This window comes from Stomoxys calcitrans, chromosome 2 (assembly GCF_963082655.1).
Source record: "Stomoxys calcitrans chromosome 2, idStoCalc2.1, whole genome shotgun sequence".
NCBI lineage: Eukaryota > Metazoa > Arthropoda > Insecta > Diptera > Muscidae > Stomoxys > Stomoxys calcitrans.
Window position 1 is genome coordinate 96,854,439 of NC_081553.1, and position 23,224 is coordinate 96,877,662.

General features: G+C 37.9%; 1 protein-coding gene and 1 long non-coding RNA gene across 11 annotated transcripts in view; both read left to right on the top strand.

Moving 5' to 3' along the window:
- LOC106095785 (microtubule-associated protein tau) overlaps nt 1-23,224 on the top strand; it is a 178,294-nt gene that overhangs the window by 82,504 nt on the left and 72,566 nt on the right. The window lies entirely within an intron of this gene.
- On the top strand, nt 1,528-2,540 carry LOC106095788 (uncharacterized). Its single transcript, XR_001222788.2, has 2 exons — nt 1,528-2,116; nt 2,181-2,540. It is a non-coding gene; the product is annotated as an uncharacterized LOC106095788 (long non-coding RNA).

Below are 23,224 nucleotides of genomic sequence, written 5' to 3' on the forward strand. Positions count from 1 at the left end.
TCATCTTCTGAGTCCATCCTCACATGATTCCTTCGAACTTGTCATGATAAGTTTCCTTACGCATCCAGCTGCAGAAGAAAGCATTGGAAACACTCTTCTCTGGGCACCTGCGGTGTGGGCGATTCTTCCATAGATGCTTCACTAGAAGCTGCTGTGGAAGTACCTTTAGAATGCCGTCCTTCCCCGCTGGTGCACACCTTGAGACCAATCCCACCCATACAGGGCTTGACGGATACCGTCTCGACGACTTCCCTTTCTGTTTGGATCGTGACTCCCGGATTTTCAGTCTTCTACAATCCGATATCTCTTTGAAATTGAAGTTTTGACAGCCCGAACAATTTTTCGTAATAGCCAAGAGGTGGCCGGACCACCTATGGCCTAAAAATTTGCACACGATCTCTCTAACTACTCCAAATTTCAAAGAGATATCTCTACCCGTTCTCAAACGGCATATATTTTACTTTTTCTTTCCCCACTATGCCATGTACGCCAAATCGACTTATATCCAGATATAGCTCTCATGTAAACCGATCTCCCCATTTGACATTTTGAGCCTCGCAAAGCTGCAAATTTTGTCTAATTTGGTTGAAATTTTACACGTAGTGTTTTGATTAAATTTCTACATTCGTTGAGAGTACTGTCTAAAATTGGTCTTGAGCCTGATATAGATCCCATATAAACCAATCTCACGATTAGTTTTCTGCGGGCCCAAAAGGCTTCAATTCTATGCAGATTTAGCAGAAATATTTTACGTAAAATAAATATGTGCAGCGTACCGTGTAGCGACAGATTTCTGGGAAGAATTTTTACTTGGCTGCCATACCCTCTTTTTCAAATGGCAGAGTACCTCAGAAACGTCGATAGCATAGGAGGGGATAACCATCGCAGAAACTTCGGATGTTTTTGCCTGCATTCGAATCCAGGCGTCATAGGCAAACATACTAACCTCAGCACTGCAACGGCCACCATGCGCCCTTCCACTAAGTTGCGAAAATTTTTAATAAATCAATGGTGTAGGGTTCCCGAGACTTAGTGCGTTTTTTTCATGTTTTTGACTTTACCATGCAGTTTAAAATGGGGCAAATCGTCCATCGGATTCGCATTATTCGCATTTGGTGTTGGGGGGCCACTGTGTGCGGAACATGATTTTTTAGCCATTGCTGCTTTGCATGACGTGAGAACGATCGCCACCCATTGTAATGCCACATTAGCGATAGACCAGGCCTCTAGTGGGAATCGAACCCATAACCCCCACACTGGTAATCCGAGCACGCTGCCAACACGGGTACAAGGGTGAAAAACGGGAAGAAATAACTCTTTGAAATTTTGAAAAGCTAGACCTGATGTTTTAGTGAAAATATGTGCCTAAAATTTGCTTTGTGTGCCGGATCTTCATATCTCTACAGAAAAGAGGTCTTCAAGATCTCTTCTGGTTTCGTAGATATTTGACATTCAATATAGTTTCTTTTTTCAACATACCACTATCATATACATATTGTATAAAGGCGGATGTAAAGAGTTCTATACCCGACCACTCCTCAATGATATACATATCCAAAAATGTTTGTTACATTTGTTTTACAACATGCTCTTCACATATGTGTGCATGTACTCAATGCTGTCATCTCTGTTCCATAAATTCATTTTATGTTTCTCTTTGAAATTCCAGTTGTATAAAATTCTATCAGCAAACAAAAACTTTTTGTTTTGCTATCAAAATTATATTCTATGAAATTCCCATCGTATCCTAGAAGGAACGATTGTAAAACCACAATTCCAAGTAAGTGATAAAAATCTCTTCAATGCAACACGGAACCCGGAAGACAATGCAAGTGCCCACACTTGCTGACAGTCACCCCTCAGAGGGACACCAAAACATGGGAAGTGACAGGTGGAAGGCCCTGTAGTGATACGAAAGAAGAAAAAAAACGACAAAAACATGATGATGTCTACAACATAAAATAGTTGAGTTGAAGGAACAGTATAACCCATAGCCAGCCAACGACTGTAGAACTCCAAAGATATTTCACAACAGAAAGGAATGTTCAATAGAAATTGAATAAGAATGAGTTCACATAAAGAATAAACGTTAAAGTCGTTAAGACACAAAAATTATGTACGAATGCAAATAATAATTGTTTCTTTTTTGGCTCGACGCTATTTCTCTACTTTATTTTTAGATAAGCTAACCGCCCCAGATGGTCTGTGTTTGTGTGTGTGGAGGGGTTGGTGGCAGCCATTGATTAAAAGGGCACCGCCATTGAATGAACATTCACTGAATACCTATGGTCATAGTGGTAGCCCATAAAATACCTTCCTCTACGGAAATGCATTCGACTGTAAAATTAGCCCCATTTTCTTGGATGGTGGTGGGGCCACAATTGATTACACTGACACATGGAGTTTAAGTTAAAACTTGAGACTTTATTTATTGAAGAGGAGACAAATGGACAGTGTTGCCACTTTAAATAAAAATGCAGTTTAATTTTAAGAAAAAAGTAATTTGCATAATGAACGAAATACATAATTGAACGAAGCTATTCAATTTTAGAATTTTTAGAAATCGACCAGAATTCGGCTAGCTTCATCTTTTTTAACAACATTTTCCTTTGTATATTCGTGACTCCCTCCAGCTTTTACTGGGGTGGTCATATGCTTTATACAAAAATCCAAAGTTTTAAGGACGCCTAAGCGTTTTTCCGGAGGCCACCGTGGCGCAGTGGTTAGCATGTCCGCCTATGACGTCGATTGCCTGGGTTAAACCCCAGCGTGAACACAAAAAAAATTTCTGCTGTGGTTATCCCCTTACTAACGCTGGCTACATTTGTGAGGTATCCTTCCGTGCCTGCCGTGTTAAAACTTCTTTACAAAGTGGTGTCGCCGGGCGGCACGCCGTTTGGACTCGTCATATAAAAGGAGGCCCGTTATCATTGAGCTTAAACTTTAATCGGACTGTACTCATTGATATGAGAGAAGTATCCCCTGTTCCCTAATGGAATGTTCATGGGAAATTTAGTAGTAAGATTTTTCCCAGTCGACTGATTTACTTTCCAATAACTCTTGTAAGTTTCATATTGTACTGATTGGGTGAAATATATGCTCGAAAGTTTAATGTTGATAGTGTTTAGTTTTCAGACTGTTGTCCATGCTTTGATATATTGTAATCTAGTCTGTACTATATTGCATAATGCGAGAATATTGTTACACAATGGCTCTATTACTATTATTCTACAGCTGTAGAACCATTATTTTGCAGCTGTAAAACCATAGTTTTACAGTTTTGGAACCATTATACTATATCTGTAGAACCGTAAATCTACAGCTGTAGGACCATTATGCTGTACAACCATGATTCTACAGATTTAGAACCATAGTTATGTAGTCCTAGAACAATAGTTATACCGTTACAGTACTATAGCTCTACGTTTGTAGAAATCGTTTTCCATAGTTGTAATACCATAGTTCTACAGTTTAAAATCCTTAACACCATAGTTTTACAATTGTAGAATCATAATTTTATAGCTTAAACTGAAGTTCTGTAGTCGCAGAACTATTGTACACTGATGTAGATCCATAGTTCTAAAGTTGTAAAATCCCTAAGCCTAAATTTTAGAAGTTGTAAATGAATAGTGTTACTATACAAAAACCATAACACCATAGCTTTACAATTGTTAACAAAAGTTGTAGAACCATTGTTCTATAGCCTTTAGAACCATAGTTCTGCAGTTGTAGAACCATAGCTTTACAGTTGTAGAACCATAGTTACATAGTTGTAGACACAAAGCTTTGTAATTTCTAAAACATATTTTCACAGTTGTAAAACCATAGTTTTATAGTTATAGAACCACAGCTTCTACAGTTTAGGAACCATCATTCTACAGTTATAGAGCAAAAGTTCTACAATTGTAGTAACATAGCTCCATAGTTGTAGAATCTAAGTCCTTGCTTTACTTTAATTGGCTATGACAGAATATTTGTTCCACTAGCCGAACGTAGAATAGCGTTCCAAGCGCCTCGATCTTCTGCGCTCATTCTAAAATCTCTGACACCAAGTTTCGAGGTGTCTCCCACAACTTGAATCTTAGCTCTACGGTTGTAAAACAACAGCTTTTCAGTTGTAAAACCATTGCTTTACAGTTGTAGAACCATAGCTCTATAGTTGAAGAACCATGGTTTTACAGTTGTAGAACCATAACATAGAACCATAGTTGAATAGTTGTATAATCATAGTTTTGTAGAACCATAATCCCACAGTTGTAGAACCATACTTTCGTAGTCACAGAGTATAGTTGTAGAACTATAATTCAAAAGTGAATGGCCATTGAAACATACTTCTATGGTCATAGAGCATAGTACTACAGTTGTAAAAACATAATTCTTAAATGCATTGCTCATGAACATTCCTTGGAGGAACAGGGACAAACTTCCCACATATCAATGAGTGATGTTCCCTTCAAGTTTAAGCTCAATGATATGGGGACTCTTTTTTATAGCCGAGTCCGAACGGTTGTGGTAGAGGCCTCCGTGACCGTATTACTACAGTTGTATAACCATAGTTCTACAGTTGTACAATAATAGTACTACAGTAGAAGAACGATTGTTCTATAATTTAAGAATAATTATTTTACAGTTGAAGAACCGCAATTGAATAATACATTTGAAGAAACATGGTTCTGCATTTGTAGGACCATATTTCTACAATTGTAGAACGACATTTCTACAGATGTAGAACCATGTATCGACAGCTGTGGAACCATATTTCTACAGTAGTACGGTCATAGTTGTAGAACCACAATTTCACTGCTGTAGACCAATCACTTTACCGATGTAGAACCAAAAACCTGGGCACACGGAGCAACAGCGAGAGCCATTGCCGTTGTCTTAGCGTTCGAAGCCATCAATACAACTTCCAACAGATGCACAAAATCATATGTAGTACGGAAGAAGTGTAGTTTGTCACAGAAAGAATATCTGTCATTACACAAAAATAAATGCTTTGAGAAAAGTACAGCTAATAGTTAGGGTTGTCGATGTGGTTAATGTGGTAATTGTATCATAGATGCGTTTTCGCTATTAATACGATTCAAGTAGAACATACCAACGCCCTTGAAGCCATCACACCTAATATGGTTGAAAAGTCTTCTAACTAAAGACGAAACCCGTCCCATAGTGGTTGGTGTTGTGTTGCTATCTTTGGCTTTCCTTTTCCATTTGCATCTCCGATCATTTAGCTCGTCTCCAAAGAGAAACAAATGAAATATTTACAGTTGTGGAACCATAGCTCTGCAATTGTAGAACCGTAATTCTACAGTTGTAGAGCCATAATCCTACAGTTGTAGAACCATAGTTCTTCAAGTTAGAACCACATTTCTATAGTTGTAGAACCATAGTTCTACAATTGTAGAGCCATAATTCTCCAGTTGTAGACCTCTATTTCTACAGTTGTAGAACCGTAAATCTACAGTTGTATAACCATAGGTCTACACAGTTGTAGAACCATAGGTCTACAGTTGTAGAGTCATAATTTTACAGTTTTAGAACCCTTATTCTTTAGTTGAAGAACCATAGTTTTAGGGTTTTAGGAACACAGTTCCAAAGTTTAAGAACCACACATTGATGAGACATATTTTCACAGTTGCAGAATTTTGGCTTTATAGATATCAATCATTGGAATGCCATATTTCCGATCGGCATACATGCCAATTTTAAGCTGGGGCGGCTCCGCAGACACTTTTTTTAATCAGATTCGTACTGCACCCTCAAATATCCTTTATTTATTTTGAACAGTGTTCCAATAGGCCTTAATGTCTTGTTTGAGAAGAGAGATGGTAAAATGAGAACTTTGGTTATAGTCCCATACTGTTAAATTGGCATTCTAGGGTTTCTATTTTTTTTTTTTTTTTTTGATTGGGCCGGTCCAGACTCCCGGGGCCAAATTTGTAAATCAAATTCGTATTCTACTTTCGAAAACAATTCATTCGATATCCATATTATTGGTGAACATGTTTTTTTGGGAGTTGTTTTGGAATGGGCGGCCCTAAAACACTTTGAGCCAATTTTTAGATCAGATCCGTACTCTAATTATTCAAAGCTTTCATTTGACATATTTATATTGTTTTGATCATATTGTATATCAATTTTATGTTTTTGAGGATGGTGCGTTCCCATCCGATATTTGATTAAAAAATTTTAATCAAGTGTCGTGGTTTTTGGTAACCATAATGGTGCAAACAACATTTTGCCTACATCAAAACAGGGTTTTTCAAAATTGGAGAAAGTAGAAGGCCTTCTTTAGATATCAGAAAATGTACAACTCTACTTTTCTCTACATTTTCTGAAAATGTCCGTCTGTAAACTATAGCAGCACCAAATAATCTAAACTACAAACAAAGCAACACTTATACATATGTATGTCGAAGTGCGTTTTTTTTTTAATTTGTATTGATTTTCAAAGAATTTTACGTAAAAATGTAACAATCATAAGTTACGGTTTGGCTTTATTTTGTGAAAAGCGGCAATATTGGTTATGCATTTACTGTCCTTCTCTCAACTCTTTGACTTCAAGTGTACAGTCAAGCGTATGAGTATTTGTATTCGATATTGAAAGTTGTCGTTAAGTATACGCTCGATTTAAAAATAGATGTTACAGTTGACCTAAGCAACCGGAGGTAATAACCATTAGAATAAATGACATTTTCTAGAAAAAACCAGCATTACATTAAGTTGTAGACAACGTTTGTTCAAAATGTTTCAGGCATAAGCAAACTAAACCACACATACACACATAAGAACATGTAAAACCTATTTCCTTTATAACCCATCACAGAATGTGACATTATCTTTGCGTGCTAGGAACATTGTAACATAATTAAATATGTCATGCTTGGATGTAGGCATGTACAGCGGTCAAAAAAAGTATTCATCATTAGCAAAATTGATAATAAATTCACTTATTTTGGGTAATTGAAGAAAATTTAAAGTAAACAAATAATGCAGTTTTATGCAATAGTTTATTTTTCGTAATATGTTTTAAAATAAATTCAAAAAATAAATTTAATTAGCGCAAAAAATGCAATTTTATATAATAACACCAAAAACAGAACAAAAAAAGTATTCATCATTGATGTGCTATCATCAAAGTCAAATTCAAATATTATTTGGGAATCCCCCTTTTCTGTTTTATTTAGTAAAGGAGGCTTTGCCCTTGACAGCAAATATTTAATTTCATTGAAAATATAGTTTTTGTCAAAATGGGTCGTAAGCAAAACGAGGTTTCTGATGAGGTAAAAGTTTTGATAATAAAACACCACAGGAATGGTTTAACTCAAAAAACTATCAGTGAAATATTAAATAGACCACGATCTACTATACAATCCATCATCAGAAAGTGGACAGAAACGAAAACTGTTGACAATAAACCAAGATCTGGTCGACCAAAAGCACTTTCAGTTGGAGATGTGCGTTGGCTAGTGCGGCAAGTTCAGAAAACTCCGAAGACAAATGCGACCATTCTTCGTAAAAACACTATGGAATATTTAGGGACGGAAGTTACTACACAAACAATTCGAAATACACTCAAAAGGCATAGTTACAGAGGAAGAACTGCACGTAAGAAGCCCTTTATAAATTAAATAAACCGAGTGAAAAGGCTAAACTTCGCAAAAATGTATGTAAAACAGCCCGAATCATTTTGGAAAACAGTCATTTTTGCAGACGAGAGCAAGTTTAATCTTTTTGGGTGCGATGGAAAGGTCATAGTGTACAGAAAACCAAATACAGAGCTTGAAGAACGAAACACAGTTGCTACTGTAAAACATGGTGGAGGTGGTTTAATGGTTTGGGGGTGTATGGCGGCTTCAGGAGCGGGAAATCTTGAAATTATTAATGGAGTAATGGATCATAAGTATTACATTGACATTTTAAAGAGGAATTTAAAAGATAGTGCTGTAAAACTTGGGCTTGGTAATAACTTTCAATATTATCAAGATAATGACCCCAAACATTCTGCTTTAAATACCAAGATGTGGATGCTGTATAACTGCCCCAAAGTCTTTAAAACTCCTCCTCAAAGTCCCGACTTGAACCCAATTGAACATCTTTGGGAACATCTCGAACGCAAATTGAGAACGCGCAATTTTTCGAGCAAGAGTCAAATGCAACAGGTGATAATGGAGGAATGGACTAATATAGACCAAAATATAACCGCTAAATTAGTCCAATCGATGTCAAACCGTTTAAAAGAAGTTATAAGACGCGGTGGTCGAATAACAAAGTATTAATTTTTTTAAATTATGTTATTTATTTTTTTTTGTTTTTTTGCAATGATGAATACTTTTTTTGTTTAATTTTTTGTGTTCAGCTGTAAAATGGCCCTTTTTGTTCCAATAAATACTATTTTTTTCTTTAAAAACAATGAAATTGTGTACATATATATCACACAAGCACTACTGCATCATTAGTTTAATATGTTTTTATTCCAATTGTCTTTTGTAGACTTATTTAAAAAAAAAAATTGAATGATGAATACTTTTTTTGACCGCTGTATCTGTGACCTCAATAGTCTACCGTAGAGTCTGTCAAATGTTTCAATGTTCAAGACAAACAAAGATAAATGCTGGTTATTTGTTATTTCCTCACCATTTAAATATCATTCTAAAATTCATTTCATTTCATTTTAAAATTCAATTACCCAACACTCAAAAAAACAGCGGCTTTAAGCAGCTTTAGGTTTACAAAGCGGTTTACAATGAGAGACGATTACTGCCAAAATGGGGTATTGCCCATTTATGCCAATTTTGAAATAATTTTACTGCAGTAGAGTATCGAAATGGCGGTAAGGCAAAAACCTTATAAAAAGCATACCAAGAGACCATAAAAGTGACATCACTTACGGGTACCCCCCAAGTCTAAGGCAAAGTAACAATCGCCAATAAACACGAAAATCTAAACAAGAATTTTAGTTTGTTTTTGGTTTTAGCAATAACAACAAATAGACACCCATACACACAGTTGGGGCATAGAGATATAACGCAACAAAGAAAAAGGTCTGCCAATAAAGCAGATTTTTATTATTGATGGCAGATACCGATACAGTCTTTTATTAGGCTATATCGGAAATTGGTGTGCAAAAAAGGTTATTCATTATGTTTAAATGTTTTTGAGTAGAGTATGAGTTTGACACTGAAAATTGGACTTAACCCTCAACAGAGCGCACAACAAGGCGATTACTGACATAGGCGTATGTGCATATGTCAACCTCAACCTAACTTAAGCTAACTCTCAACAAACCCACCCAAGAGGAGATGTCAACCGAGTGAGACAATATTGAACTCAATTCAAAGGTATTTGGAAGAAGACCTTTAAAATAGCGACTGAAAATTTAAGGAACAGTAGGGATATTTCTCTCACATCAATGAGTGCTGTCCGATTCAAGTCAAAGCTCAATGAAAAGGGACCTCCTTTTTAATGGCGAGTCCAAACGAAGTCTCATACGTTCAGAGTAATGCTAACCTCTGAGCCGGGCTTACTTGCAGAATACAAATCAGCTATTCAAATTTGAGACAAGTGTTTGGGGAACCGCTTCACCACCCGTAGCGGGCATACAGTACGATCGGGACAATATGTGATTTAAATGAAAGATATTTGGGATTATTGTACGATTCTGATATTCAAATATGGAGCCAAGTATCTTAAAGTCGAATCTTCCACAAATAACTTCCAAGCAAACACGTAGATCGATCGAGACAATACGGGACCTCATATGGTCACTTTTATGTGAGCTATATCAGGTTGTTGGCTGATTAAGACCGCACTTGGCACGGTTGGTGAAAGTTATAACTGAGCACTACGTTTAAAATTTCAGCAAAATCGGATAACAATTGCGGCTTCCAGGGTCTCGAGTTCTTAGGTTATGGACCGGTTTGAATCTTACTTGGCACGGTTGTTGGAAGTTCTAACAAAACACTACGCGTAAATTTTCATCCAAATCTGATAACAATCCCAATTCCAAATGCTCAAGATTTCTAATCCGGACATCGGTATACAATTTCGAGAGGATATCATTATTCGTTCGGCCGCTATCGTCAGAAGGACGGATATGAATGTCAAGATGATTTTGTAGGGTTGCAGATATATATTTCGAGGTGTTACAAGCGGAATGACTAGATTAGTATACCATTGTCCTATGGTAGAAGGTATAAAAAGAAACGGAAAAACCCAGATAAGGATACATTATAGCGAGATCTAAGACAGCAGATAGGCTAGAAAAATTAAACCAACCATAAGACAATAAAAGGAGGGAACCAGGCGGAGCGGGAAGAAATTCTCAACGGTCAGCTAATTCAGACTACAACTGTATTCCAAAAACAGTAAGGAAGGGCAAAAGTCGGGCGGTGCCGACTGTATAATACCCTACACCTACCCTATAAGTACAATGTGGGATCTATATCCAATTCTGAACCAATTTTGATTGACCTCGGCGAGAAAATATGTTCAAACTGTAAAAACTACGGTTGACTAATAACAACATTATGGCAAATTAACCAAAATCTGACAACATATATATGGAAGCTATATCTAATTCTTGAGCGATTTAGAGCAAACTTCTCAGATAATGTGGTAGTCGTCGAGGACAGCGTTGTGCAAAATTTTGGCAAGATTGGTCAATAAATGCGCTTGCTGTGACTTTAGAAGTTAAAATCGGGCGATATTTATATGAGAGCTATATCTAAATCTGAACAGATTTCCATGAAATTCACTAGTAATGTCGAGAGCCTTAAAAAACCTTCTCACATCCTGCAGAAGTCCGTCTCTACATGCGTACAGCCGACGTCAAGAACCCGACGATGCTGTGAATAGTTCCTATAGTCTCCTATCAACAGTCCAAAGTCGTAGTTCCTCATCCGCGGATAAGCAACGTCCTGATTTGCGAAATACTCTGCTATAGGGATTTGAAACCCTGCAACCAACAGCAGGGTAATCATTATACCGCGCTAATCGTAGAAGGAGACCATTTCACCAATAAGCTAGCACAAGGGCAGTCTTACTGATTTCGCGGCATAATCTGGGCCAGCGGTACATTCCACGCCAGCGCGTCGGCCGCTTCGTTCACCTCGGGACAAGGCGGAGGCTGACAGTCTGACAGTGTCGGCCTCAGATGGTCCGATGCCAGAGCCTTTAGCGCCGCCTGACTGTCCACATATATCGTGAAGTCCAGTGCCTCAACAATTGCCTGATTCCAAGAAATTTAATGTATACAAAATTTTCAGTGTATAAAAAAGGTCCCGGGAAGGGCGAGGTACCCATTGCCCAGATATTCCCTTACGGAAAACGGCTTCAAATCCATCAACAGCGAAGGACTGCCCCCGACACCACTCAATGACCCGAGACCCAGCAGAGTCAGACAGCCTCTCACACGATTCGAAGAAGCACTTTGAAATGTGCTTAGGCCCGACGTTAGATCCTTCAGCGCCGACTGACTGTCCATGTACTTCGAAACCATCTGATCGGGTCGCCGATTCCGCATCGACATTGCCTACAGTGCCTTCAGGACCATAAAGACCTCCGCCAGAAAGACCTGCACCTGTACAGAAGCCTTTATGATTCCCTGATTCCAAGGAATTCAATGAAGACTCCTGGCCCGGTGTAATCATCCAATGTAGACCCATCTCTGTATACAATTGGTCCCGGAATGTGCGAAGTACCTCGAACACCAGATTTTCATTTTGGAGAAATTGTGTCCAATGCGTCAACTAGAAATAGTATCTCCATCCTTCAGCAATACAGAAGAATGACCAAAGTTTAAGGAGCTTCATATATCTAACTTTCTCAATCTTAGTGCGATCTTTGTTGCCACACGCTTAAAGGCCTTAGATCGAGAACGGCATTCATTGCCCACTAGAGGCACTCCTTCTTGATAAAGAGATCAGTAACGTAACGGTACCCTATACCTTTCCGATAATTTTGCGGAGAGCACATTTGTCCAGAGCCCGATGCCACACCAGACATTTCTAGGTGAGAATCATCCATTTACAATACTTTACTTTAGTTGGCTATGACAGAACATTTGTCCCATTATCCTAACTTAGAATAGCGTTCCAAGCGCTCGATCTAATGTGTTTCTTCTAAAATCTCTGACACCACGTTTTGAAATGTCTTCCACCACTTGATTCTTCCATTGGACTTTTGGTAGTCCCGATTTATGTATACCACCTCCAAAAGACTTCTTCGCTGGAGCTTCTTCATTATTTCAGACAACACCTCCCGGGCCCATAACTCCTTCCTATAGAATATCGACAGGAGTAGACCGCATTTAGTCTTCTTTTGGTCTTTTTTGGTTCTTTCTTCAGCTTAGTTTTCTGTCAATAATCGCACCACGGAGAGAACATGCCCCCATCCAACACAGGTACCAAAAAAAAAAAACACTAAGCTTTGTCCTCCTGGTGAAAAGTACCAGCTCAGTCTTTTGGGGGGATTATGCGAAATCGGTTGGCCCTCGACCATCCAAGAAGCTTTCAAAACGCGACTACGTCAACCGCGTAGGCAGCGACCTTCACCCCCACCTTCATAAAAGACCTCAAAATCCACATTGATATCTAATAGCCACAAAAGAGGGAATAAAATTCATCCTTGCACAGGTCGAGTGCAAAACATTGTAGCCACTGGCACAATCTTGGTGTAATGGCACGCTGGTATTGCCATCTGGTGGTTTAGGCTACACAAAAGGATCAAAGCTAGAGAAGAAAACTGGTGTGGTATTTTGGTATTGCTTAAACCTATAAAACCTTAGAAATGTCCGAACAAAAATATATTTAACTTCAGCTGCGACAATCCAAACTAATATCTAACATTTACACGTATCTACCGATACTTTTATTGCGAACTATAACTTTGCATTGTGGTGTTGTTAACAGATACTTTGCAAAATGTCTTTGGATATTTCAATTTGAATTCTTTGTTTGAAGTTTGACATGATAATTGTTTTCTTTGTTGTGTGTTGTGCTGTAGAACGAAAGGACAATAAGAAAACAACATCCTACATAAATAGTACATATGTCGCTTGGCTTCTTTAACTTTCTACCTTCTTGTCATTCTATATTCAATTTTCAAAGAAATAAAACGTAATCGTACTAGTATTAAGAAAGTCATAAAGTAGAAAAAAAAGAAACAATAAACAAAAAAAATGAAACCGAATTTTCACCAAGCATGAGACACACACACGTAAGACACACAAAGCTTACAAATAAAAACTTTTACTTTTAGTTTTTCAACCTTCTTTCTCACTTGCACGACTTTATCGAGTGAGTGTAAGTTCCATTTCCTCACGTACAACAAATCAGGTCGAAACGAAAATTGTTTCGTGAGCAAGTGCCTGTTCCTTGTTAACCATGCAAGGGAAAGAAAAGAGAATATTTTACAAAGACTACACCATTTCCCTGGAAAAAATTTTGATATCTGAAGAGGGCGGACCCTTCCCCTTATCGCGAAAAACCACCCAAAACCAAAAGTGGACCGATCAAAACAATATGGATATCAAACGAAAGGTAGTGGAGCGTAGAATATGATTATGGTATTCAAAATTGGGTCCAAAAATCCAGGGGCCTCCCAATCCCCAAACCGGACATATTAACCGACCGTAACAATATGGGGGTCAATAAAAAGATACTTGGGAGTAGAGCAAGAATATATTATTCACCTTTGGGACCAGGTGCCTGAGGGCTGTCCCAGACCCAAAATACGTTCCGCGTGCAATCCACCAAACATACATATTGACCTTTAATGACAATAAGGGATTTTTGAAATAGATTACAAATCTGATATTAAAATTTGGGTTCAAGTATCCCCTACCTATAACACCAGAATCTTGGAATAATGATATTGATCGAAGGTTTATCATCACGGAATTTATGGTGAAGGAACCCTTGAGGAGCTTCAAATAATTTAAGTCACCCGCACCTGATGGAATATTTCCGGCGTTACTACAGAACGATGCAGACTATCCGGTCCACCAGCTGACCAATATTTTCACAGCGTGCCTGGGACTTGGGTCTCCGAAAACCTGGCAGGAGGCAAGGGTGGTATTTATTCCCAAGCCCGCCAAGGTAAGTTATGCGACACCAGCTTTACGTCCCTTTTAATCAAAACCATGGAACGTAGTGTGGACACCATGATAAAGAGTAGGCCATCCAGCGAACTGCTCAAATACAAACAGCATAGGCATGCATCAAAGGAAGGTCGGTGGAGACTGCCCTGCACGAGGATGAGCATAAAATAGAAGAAGCCTTCCATGCCAAACCGTTGACATCGAGGGGACTTTTGACAATGTGCGGACCGACACACTGATCCAATACTTAGACCAGTACCGGGTGGACTCGATCCTTAGAAACTGGGAAAACCATATGCTAAGGAACAGGTAGATAAATTATGTGTCCCATGACATAAATATAAGGGAGAAATTGGCAAAATGTACGTCACAGGGGGGCATTTTATCGCCACTTCTATGGGTGACCACCATAAATGGCCTATTACAAGTGTTGACTGAGGAAGGATTTGAACCCGTCTACTATGCAGACGATGTTGTAACACTTCTAAGGGGTAAGGATCCGAACCACCTATGCAGAAGGGCCGAACAGGTGTTGTATAGGGCATATGACTGGGCTAGACCCAGAGGTCTCAATGTTAACCCAAAGAAGACTGAAATATACCTGTTCACTAGGAAGATGAAGGTGGGCCAATTTAACGCACCACGTTTCCTCAGTAAGACAGGGAAACGTGAGACAAAATCTGACAACGTCAGATATGGGACAGGAAACTGAATTGCAAGTGTCATATTCAAGAGCGTACAGAGAAGGCTCACCGATTTTAGGCACTAAGTAGACGGGCCGTAGGCTTGAAATGAAGCCTGAATTTGAGGATAGTCCACTGGCTCTACAGGAGCGTGATTAGACTGATATTTACATAGGACCATACAATATGCTCAAAGATTATGTTGTCTTGGCATAGGTGAAGCGATAAGGACCACGCCAACAAGGGGAATTGGAGACAATTCTAGATATCCGACCCATTGACATACAGATTAAATGTGAAGTAGCCACTGCGGCTATGAGACTTAAGGCGATGGGAGGGTAGATTGAGGATGGGAGCAGCTCATCCCATATCGGTTAAATCGAGGCGACGATAGGAAACCTGGAAGGAAGGGAAGAGGTTTCCGATCGAATACCTGAGATGAACCTTGAAGTCGAGTGCGAGGCACTGCTGCCAGCGGCAGTCTTGGTCTGACGGAATCCAAGTATTGCCGTCTGGAAAATCATGTTACACGAATGGATCAAAACTATACGACAGATTGGGCCTGGGGGTCTACATTGAGAATCCAGGGACTGACATCTGTTTTAGACTGCCTGACCATAATACGGTCCTGCAGGCGAAGATCCGGGCAAAACGAAATGCGTGAGGTGGTGTGGTACTAACGCGAGGACGTCGAGTGTGAACATCTTTACGGACAGTAAAATGGCAAGAAGGGCAACAGCAACCAGGAGAGTAAGGTCACGAACAGTCTTGCAGTGTAAGAAGGAGATTAACGCCTTCCCTGAGGATGGTAAAATCCGCATCGTTTGGGTGCCGGGCCATAACGGAGTAAGGAGTTAAGAAAGGGGAGGCGATTTTGCAGTGAAGGCCAGAGGACTGCCGTCAATAAACTTGGTTAACCAGAAGCCTTTCGGGTCGACGTAGTCTGAGTTAAGGGATTGGGCGACGAATACGCATGTAACACTGTGGAACAGCGAAACGGTCGATAGGACGGCGAAAATCCTTTGGGGGGATCCAGATCGTGAGAAGACGAGGATATTACTGAAAGGAAGTAAGAAGGAGGTCAGTATAGCATTGCTGTCATGGCAGGATACATTTGAATATGAGCTCACTTATGTAAAATCGGTGCAGCAAGTGATAGCATGTGTAGGGCATGGAGGGAAGATGATGAGATGTTGAAGCATTTCCATTGTCATTGCCCGGCTTTCGCGTCTAACAGATACCGGCACTTAAGTGGGGACGCAAAACCAGACATTAACCAACTTAGGGGGGTGGTATGGAACACAATAAGGGATTTTGAAAGAAGCATGGAATTCCTAACATGATTTCCTTTTTCGAGGTTACTTTTTAGTTTGTGGAGCGCACAACAAGCCGATTACTGGTTTAGGTTAATGTCCATGGTGGCATCGGGCGGATTAACATCCGCACCCTCTTTTCAACCTAACCATCCCCCATAAAGCAGACATTTAACCAATCAGTATGGTATTGACATATAGAAATGAACTATGGCAGTTAGTCTTGGGTCCAAGCGTCTGGGAGGAGATTCTGTTTCTTAAACCATCGCAAATAGGCTAATTAACCGATGATGGCAATGAGTGTATCAAGCGAGATGTATTTCTTTAGTAGATTATGCACATCCAAGTTTTTGCTTGACCGTAAGAAGGAAAGGCCCAAAATAGGAACATAGAAACAAAGCAATTAGAGAGTAGGTTCAATTACATACTCAACAAAAAGGTGTAGAAGTGTCCGATCTAGACCACATTTGATAGGAATGGGTTGGGGTCTACCAGAACTCTCTGTGAAATAAAATAAATTTAAATAAAATGAAATAAAAATAAAATAAAATAAAATAAAATAAAATAAAATAAAATAAAATAAAATAAAAATAAAATAAAATAAAATAAAATAAAATAAAATAAAATAAAATAAAATAAAATAAAATAAAATAAAATAAAATAAAATAAAATAAAATAAAATAAAATAAAATAAGATAAAATAAAATAAAATAGAATAAAATAAAATAAAATAAAATAAAATAGAATAAAATAAAATAAAATAAAATAAAATAAAATAAAATAAAATAAAATAAAATAAAATAAAATAAAATAAAATAAAATAAAATAAAATAAAATAAAATAAAATAAAATAAAATAAAATAAAATAAAATAAAATAAAATAAAATAAAATAAAATAAAATTATATAAAATAAAATTAAATAAAAATATAATAAAATAAAATCAATTAAAATAAAAATAAAATAAAATAAATAAGAATAAAATAAAATAAAATAAAATAAAATAAAATAAAATAAAATAAAATAAAATAAAATAAAATAAAATAAAATAAAATAAAAATAAAATAAAATAAATTAAAATAAAATAAAAATAAAACAAAATAAAATGAATTAAAATAATATAATATAAAATAAAATAAAATAAAATAAAGTAAAATAAAATAAAATAAAATAAAATAAAATAAAATAAAATAAAATAAAATAAAGTAAAATAAAATAAAATAAAATAAAATAAAATAAAATAAAATAAAATAAAATAAAATAAAATAAAATAAAATAAAATAAAATAAAATAAAATAAAATAAAATAAAATAAAATAAAATAAAATAAAATAAAATAAAATAAAATAAAATAAAATAAAATAAAATAAAATAAAATAAAATAAAATAAAATAAAATAAAATAAAATAAAATAAAATAATATAAAATGAAATGAAATAAAATAAAATAAAATAAATTAAAATTAAATTAAATAAATTAAAATAAAATAAAATTAAATTAAAAAAAAAAAAACTAAATAAAATAAAAAATACAATAAAATAAAATAAAAAAAGAATAAAATTTAGAAAGAAAAACAGGTTTTGTTGACACGGCTGATTCTATTAGTTTTGAATGCAAAAATGAAAATTTGCCGATGAAAATTCCACAGAAGAACATGGACCTCCTATTATAGCCGAGTCAGAACGGCGTGCCGCCGTGCGACACCTCTTTGGAGAGAAGTTTTTACATAGCATAGTACTTCACTAATGTCGCCAGCATTATGAGGGGAAACCCACCGCTGATGGTCTCACCTGGATTCGAAACGAAGCGTTCAGTGTCATAGGCGGCCATGCTTACCTTTGCGCTACGGCGACCTTGTTAGTTAAAATAACTTTCCGAAATGTTTGTTAAACCAACAGGCTTATATTTGCTAAAACAGCAGTCATGTCGGTTTTCCCATTATTGTTAACATTATGCTCTCGATTGCAAGGTCTTAAGCTCCGACATAGCGTCAACATGAACCTGAGTTTTGAGACTAGTCACTTCCTTCCCTGGATTTCGATTGCTGCAGTAGTAGTGCCACAGACCATTACCTTAAATACCCGTTCATAAAGTGTCTCATTGGGATACCAACAACAAGTGCATCGGAGTACACTCCCAATCCCGTTTCCGTTTTTCATCTTGGATACATAAAATAAGACCACAATATCATCGCAAGTTCACCCAGATCGGAGAAGAATCGTCTTCCCAAGATGTTGAGCTACAGACGCGGACATGAACAAAGCATGTGCTTGATCATATCCTACACATCCTCATGTAGTTAGTAATAATCATGCGGGATTCTCATGTGCGCTACCATAGAGCCTACCAGGTCGACAGTAAGTCAGAGATAGTGAGAGCTCTCTAAGTACAGATTATTTTTAACCCACCACCCTTGGGCTCATAGGAGGCGTATGGAATCAGATAATAAGATTCCACAGAAATTGGGAACATAATTTTATCCAGTCCTTCGTTATTTGTGTTTAGTATGGTTCATATTGGGCCATATTTGGATATATAGAGCGATCTGCCGATTTGAGATCATGAGCCCATTACAGACGCATATATTACCCAATTTCGTTGAAATTAAGTACAGTGTGTTGCGTTAGACCACTAGACGTATTTGACCATTGTGGATCTAGTTGAGGCTTATTTGGATTTATTCACCACACAGACGGATTTTGACGTGGTAGTGGCTATCAAAGTTCACCCCGGCCGAACTTAATGTCTTTTTATATGTTTTGAACACTTTGAACTTCTATCCATTGGAAATGGTGTAACTTTCTTTATGCCTGGCGCACAACTTATGTAAAAAGTTAGTGACTCTGCGATTTAATTTTCTTTGCTTTTGTTTTGTCCTTTTTTATTTCTTGTGGTGTACTCGTCGTATCCTAAAGTCGATGTCAGCGACAGTCAGTGACTGTCTGGTGCTAAGCATTTCACACGTGGTCGAAAGCTCAACAAAGTTAAACGTTTTCTCTGTATTTCATTTGGTTGGCGATTTTTTGTGGCGCAAAAAAGGAAGCCACTCAACAATAACACAACGCGTCATTATTTTCCTGAAGCGCAAGAAAAACAAGGCGGCTTCGTTGTTGTGGTGCTATGTTTCATTTAAGTGCCGGTAAAATTAAATTGCGTGCCGCCATTGTGTTTAAATCGTCGACATAAAAGACCGCCTTTTTGTCGGTGCCCTAGCCAAATTTATCGATTTGTCTGCAAAATTTGCTTTACTCACTTTTGGACTAATTTAATTTAAAAAGTTTGTATTTGTGTTGTTGTTTTTTTTTAGTTTAATTTATATTACCACAAAAAAATTGTTTGGAAAATTATTAAAGTTAAAGAATTGTGTTTTTTTGGGAATTCCCCATTTTGGTCTGAAATAACGTTGTCGCCTTCTTTGTGTGTGTGTGTGTCTGCAGGAGGCCTTGCAGTTTAAAGCCAATACCACACCAAAATGGGTGATACCGATGCGGTAAGTTTGAAATTTATGAATTACAGTTTCCAAAGTTTTGCACCAAGTATGGTAGAGTAATGCCAAAATCACATTTGCCTTAATTTATGTTAGATTTGAATTGCCTAAACAGTTATAGACCACATTATGGCACAGCAGTAATGCATTCCTATAAAATGCAGTTCACGATTTTTTTCGAAGATTTTAAATGCACAAAAACGCACTCCAAAACACACCAAATTTTTGAAAAAATGAAAATAAATCCTCATTTAACTGTCAACAAGTTAAGGGAGATCATTAATGCTGGGCGCTTGGCACTACAGCGATAGAAAGGAAATGATGCCTTGTATAAGGTTAGGTAGCCTTCCTTAATAGTGAGCTAAAATTGGTGTAAAAACTCAGTGAGAAGAAATATAGGCATAAGCGTAGAAAAGTGCTCCATCGATATGGCACCTGTATCCAAATATGGTCCGATTTACATCATCATCGGCACGGATCATGAAATTTTCACTGATGATGTATAATGAGCCCGTGGTGAAAATAGGGTACTAAATTTTTTGATACCTGAAGGGGGGGCGGACTCTCCCCCTTACCTTAATTTTCAGAAACTCCAGATCTCGGTGATGAGTAGTGCGATTTAAGCTAAATGTTGTGTGCTCTCTTATAGTAACCTAAAATTAAAAATTTGGTATCCAAATTTCGGATGAGGTACCTATGGGGAGACCCCCAAAAACTACCAAATATATATTTAGACCAATCACGACAATGTGGAACTCAAATGAAAGGTATTTAAGATTAGAAAACGTATATAATAACCGATTGTCGGACCAGGTGTTAGGAGGACCGCGCCAACCGCCAAAACACCCCTAAATCGGATATATTTACCGACCTTGGCAATATGGGACTCAAATGAGAGGTATTTGCGAGTAGAATACGAATTTGATATCCAAATGTGGGGCCAAGTTTCTGGAGGTATTTAAGTGTTGAATACGAATCTAAAATCCAAATGTGGGACCAAGTGTATGGGGGGCCGCCCCTTCCAAAAACAACCCCCAAAAGAGGAAAAATTTACTACATAGCACTTTGGGGATCAAAAGAAAGGTCTTTGGGAGTAAAACACGAATCTGATATCAATATTCGGGAAAAAGTATGTATGGGGCCACCCCACCACCAAAACACCACCCATATAGAACTTATTTGCTGACCATTCGAATATGGGACCGTAATAAGAAGTATTTTAGAATAGAATACGAATCTGATATGTATTTTCAGGGCCAAGTCACTGAACGGGTGCCCCATCCCCCAAAACACCCCCGGAACCAGTCATGTTTGCTGACTATTTACCGACCTTGGCAATATGGGACTCAAATGAGAGGTAATTGCGAGTAAAATTTCGAATTTGGTATTCAAATGTGGGGCCAAGTTTCTGGGGGTGCACCCCTTACGCAAAACACCCCCAAAACAGGACTTATTTAGTGATCATGGAAATATGGGGCTCAAATGAAAGGTATTTGGGAATAGACCACGAATCTGATATCAACATTCGGGACCAACCGCCTAGGGGACGACCCATCCCCATAACAACGCTCAAATAGGACGTATTTGCTCACCATGACAATTTTGGGTCTTAAAGGGAGTGGATCTCGATATTGATTGTTTTTAGGGTCCATACCCTAAACCGGACATATTTGCTGACTTTTGCAACAAGGGGTTTAAATGAAAGGCATTTGAGATTAGAAAACGAATTTGATATCCAATTTTGAGGCCAATGACAATATGGAGTTCAAATAAATGATATTTGAGAGTAGAGCACGATGCTGATATATTTTCAGGGAAAAGTGTTTGGGGGACCACCCACTCCCCAAAAACACCCCTAAATTCTAAAACCTATTTACCGATCACGCCAATGTGGGTCTCAAATGAAAGGTATTGGGGGTCTACCACTTCCCTAAAACATCCCACAAACAACAATTATTTACTGCCAAACGCAATATGGGGCTCAAATAAAGGTATTTGGGAGTAGAATACGAATCTTATATCCAAATGTGGGACCATGTATTTGGCGCACAGCCCCTTTCCCAAACCCCCCCCCCCCCATGAGTACAAATTTTGGGGCCAAATATTTGAGGACGCCTCATTCAAAGGATACTTTTTGTCCCATATAAAGTAAAATAAGGCGCAGCGCAGCGGGCCCGGCCATATCACTAAGTGGCCGCCTCACCCCCACAACACCCCCCAAACCGGACATGTTTGCCGACTGTAAATATATCGGGCTCAAATGAAAGGAATTTGGAGGTAGGCTACGAATCTGATATCAACATTCGGGACAGACTGTGTAGAGGACGTCCCACCCCCATAACAACCCCAAAATAGGACGTATTTGCTCATAATTAAAATTTGGATATTAAAGAGACTGGAGTTCGACATTGGTAGTTTTTAGGGCCCATACCTCAAACCGGACATATTTGCTGACTTTTGCAATAAAGAGTTTGAGATTAGAAAACGAAATTGATATCTAATTTCGAGGCCAGTTGCAATATGGGGTTTAAATAAATCATATATAGATATATGAGAATGGAGCGCGATGGTGGTATATTTTCAGGGCCAATTGTTTGAGAGACCACCACACTCCTTAAAACACTTAAATCGGAATATCGGTCTATATGGCAGCTAAATTCAAATATGGTCTGATTTTATCCATACTTGGCATGGATGTCGAGGAGTGTTGAAGGTAACTCACTTTATAAATTTTAATCAGAATATCGGTTTATATAACAGCAATTTCTAAACACGGTTCAATTTGGAACATAACCGGCACGGATGTCTAGGTGTCAATCACCACAAATTCTTCAGCAAGCAATACAATATGCGGACTTTCCGCTTAAGACACATGTTAAGACTAGTCAGAAACCTCTTGCCCATAGGCTAGAGTCCTTGCAATCCGGCATTCTTGTATAGATTCGGATCATACTACCGCCTCCGTCCTGGGTATTTCATCTCCTATAGTCAGAAGAGCGACAAATGGTACTCGAAATTAGTAACCGGTTCGCTCGGTGAGGACAAGACCTTTCAAGCATAATCGTCTGCCTTCTCAATATCTGCGGACGTATATATGAGCACTTCAACCTAGGTTAGAGCGACAGTGTTTTGGTCAGTAGGACGACGAAAATCTTAGAAGGAAATCTGGGTCAAGAGAAGACAAGGCTATTACTGAAAGGAAGTAAGAAGGAGGCTAGTATACCTTTCGATATACTGACCTCCTTCACTTATGCAAAATCGGTGCGGCAAGTGATAGCATGTGTAGGGCATGTGGGGAGGATATTGAGACGTTCGAGCATTTCCTATGTCACAGCCCGGCTTTCACAGCTAAGAGACACCGGTACATAGGTAGGGACACTATAACAGACATGAACCAACTTAGGGGCGTGGAATGGAAAACAATTAGGGATTTGGTTAGAAGCATGGATTTCCTAACTTAGATATCCTTTTCGAGGTTACTTTTTTAAGTGATATGAGCGAACAAGAAGTCGATTGCTGACTTAGATGCATGTCCATAGTGGCATGGGCGGATTAATGTCCGCACTATCTTTTCAACCTAACCTAATAGCTGGCATTCGAATAAGAGCAGAGACGACGCAGAACAAGTTCAGATTGTATTTT